The following is a 3,311-nucleotide window of genomic DNA, read 5'->3' on the forward strand; positions in this document are numbered from 1 at the left end:
CTTTTGTACAGGTCATCCTAAATATTTACACTCACAGGGAGCTTTTAGGTGTATTTTGTTAACTTTTTTTTAAGGTGCACTCCACTTTGCTCTGTAGGTCAGGTTGGGCAAAGAGTTTATGAGTTTGGCCAGCTGATCCTAACAGATTTAAAGAAATTGGTCTCTGGAGAATGTATATGATTCTGATTACACTCTACACCCAGAGATGCAAAATCATGGTCCAAAAGTGGAGCAGGAAATCCTAGACTCTGGCCTTTCTCAGAAGTCTCTGAACCATGCTTGTCTTTTTAAATGGTTCCCTCAAAGGTCCCAGTGAAGCACTTCTCACTCCCAGTTCTCCCTCTCCCATGTTTTGTAAACAGAGTCATCAACACACAGCTATGGTCTCTTCCTCTTTTCCACTGCTTCACAGTCTAAAATAAGAGTGGCCCAGTCAGAGGAAAACAAACATACTCATTATTCTGGCAGGTTTTCCCAGGTCCTTTGGGTTCTAATCTGCAGTTTTAGGCTACAAATGGTTTTCTATGGCAACCCACTAAACATGACAGTCATGTCCTGGAGTCACACATATTTCAGTTAAAGATTCAGAGTTGGCAGCTGCTTTTGTACTGGCCCTTCTAAGGACAGCCCCTATTTTCATGTCCTCATAGATTACTGCATCAAATTTGCACTGGATGAAACTGTAAGATCTCTCCTTTGCAAAATTAAGGCTTCAGAATCCACAGGGATGTTTTCATGCTTTCTGCACAAATACCAGAACCAAGCTTAGTTCAAGGGTTGGTCTTTTCTGGTTCTAGCTTGTCTGCTGTGCTGATACCCTGTTGGCAAAGCCCTTTGAATTCCACAACTTCAGCTACCATGTCAAAGAACTAGACAAGCAATAGAGAAGCATGGGAGGAAGGATTCTTCAAGCAAGCTATGCAAAACAGTAGTTAGGGCTTCTGTTCTTTCTACTTTTCAAAATCCAACAGGATAATTGAAAGCAACTTGTTCAAGTACCTCTCCATCCATCCAGACACTCGTGAGATACAGTACAGGGTAATGGCTGCCATGGATTCCAGGTGACACAGACAGATTTATTGGCAGTTACAGTACTAGGGACAAAGGTACAGATACAAGAGACTGGGCCAACACGTTCACAAAAGTATGAAAAAGTGCTTCTCCAAACCGTTCCATGTGTGGAATGCAAATACTGTACAGGTAAGACACAGGGCTACTTCCAGGAAGGTCAGCCCCTCTGTCAGACATTGCTTTCCATGTACCTGCTGTTCTCACAGGAAGAGTATCTCTGTCCCATTCGCTCACACTCAAGACTGACTTCACTCGTGTCCATACTGCAGTCTGATTCACTGTCTGATTGGTCCATCTGCTCAAGTTTTGTTTCTCCCTATGGCTCCCTGCTTCCAGTGGCAGGATTAAGGAACAGTTCCTTAGAGTCAAACATCCCAGCCTTCCCGGCAGCACACAGGACTTTTTCCTTGGCTTGATGAATACAGTTGAGCCACTGCTGCTTGTTGAAAGTGTCATTGGCTTGTAGTGAGTAGGTCTGACTTTGGGATCAATTTTTGAAACTGACTCTGAAGAAGTTTTTAATTCTCTCATTGTTGCTGAAAGTCCCATGCAAAGACCCACCCAGCCTCACTTCTCCATCCTGCAGGTCTTCCAGCAGGAGGTCCTTCACAGGGATTGGCTGACAGTACAACTGGTAGCAGAGCTGCTCGTTGTGGGTGATGGCTCGGGTGATCACAAGCACTTCTTGGAATAGGAAAACTTGCAGTTTCATACCCTGGTTGTTCTTCAGTTCACCATGACAACACAGGACTCTTGAGCTGTCAATCAAAGAGTCTTTCTGGCCTTCTTCTAAATAAAGAAGTTGTTTTTATAATAACAGCATTCAGATTCCCCAGTCTTGATGTTGATTTCTGCCACAATTCCCTGAATGATGTTTATAGCTTCTTCCAAGTGCTGCTAACCTGGGCTATCATTTGGTGTGTGCCTCAAGATTTCTTGAAGAAGCAGAGGGTATTTCACCAAATGGCTTCTTGGAATATCAAGGAAATTTCAGAGATCCATTTTGCGGCTAAATGGGGACTCTAAACATCGCTGAAGGAAATCCTGGACTCAGTGATCCTGTTTTTTATGATACAGCAAAGCTTTGGTGGCCACTTGATTGCTGCAGTAGCTGTCATATGAGCTGAGACAAGGCAGCCAGCCCACGAGAATGGGACCAACATGTTCTGTCGAGCCATCAGGCTTCTGAACATCCTGCAGCTGACTAAGGAGCTCTTCATGTAGCGAAATTAGAGAGTCCAGTGTTCCAAAAATTTGGTTCAACTCTTGTTCGGTCATGATGAAGAGTTTCAGCATGGGTCATGATAGGCCTTTTTTGCTAATTTCAAGTCCTCTATCAAGTCTTCTTCTCCCTGAGAAAGTTCAAAGATTGCCTCCTGCCACTTGATTTCCTTGGATGTAAGCATTTGATTGATGCACACATCGAAGGTCTCACTCCACAGATTGCTGTCTCTCTACTTGGTGCTTGAGGAGGAAGCATTTATGGACCAGGTCCAGGAGTGAGGATGTCGGGATGGCTCTCTCTGCAGAAGCTAATAAAATGCTGCAGAGTTTGGCTGAATCACTTTAATGGGGTGGCCTTCACCAGTGGGATGAGGTTTGCTAGAGACATGACTCTTGAAAGGGGCTTGACCTGTTTATTACTAGGTTCATTTATGTTGAGGCTGCAAAGGCTAACAGCATCTTCATCTTGGGTGCTCTGCTTCCGTTTCTACACTCTGAAGTTCCAGGCTTTGAAAGAGGGAAACATGGAAAAGTTGTTTTGCCGCTGCCGTTTAGACCTTTCTTGTTCTCTTCCATTCCTTTAAAGATGCACTGGTTCAAAAGTGTGTAACAGTTCATAGACTCAGTGGTGTGGTAGGCGTAGGTATTCATTCTCAGCATTGCACGCTGGCTCAGCCCTGAGCAGCTGAAAAGCGCTCGCAGCCAACAATCTCTTTCGATTTCCATGAATAGAGCTTTCCATATGAACGCAGAGTTAGGCTCCAACTTCAGAGCATTTTCTGAGCAAATGAACGACTACATTTCCATGAAACTCTACGTACTTACTCTTTTCCTCATTACTACTCTGCCCCCAACATCTGAAGACTCTACCTAAAGGTTTTCTAGGCAAGTCTTTCATGTATTTCTGCTGCAGTTCTCTAATGAGCAGGTTCAATAGGGCTGAAATTGAGGTTGCTTTCTGAGAAGGTTTCACCAAAGGATTTCAATGAAACTGTCTATCATCTCTCCTCCTCATA

At 44.0% G+C, this 3,311-nt stretch overlaps 1 pseudogene; it reads right to left on the reverse strand.

Annotated features, from left to right (window-relative positions):
- Window positions 1–1,084: 1,084 nt before the first annotated feature.
- Window positions 1,085–2,889, reverse strand: LOC124974050 (rho guanine nucleotide exchange factor 3-like; annotated as a pseudogene).
- Between the last annotated feature and the right edge of the window lie 422 nt (window positions 2,890–3,311).

This window comes from Sciurus carolinensis, unplaced genomic scaffold (assembly GCF_902686445.1).
Source record: "Sciurus carolinensis unplaced genomic scaffold, mSciCar1.2, whole genome shotgun sequence".
Classification (NCBI taxonomy): Eukaryota; Metazoa; Chordata; class Mammalia; order Rodentia; family Sciuridae; genus Sciurus; species Sciurus carolinensis.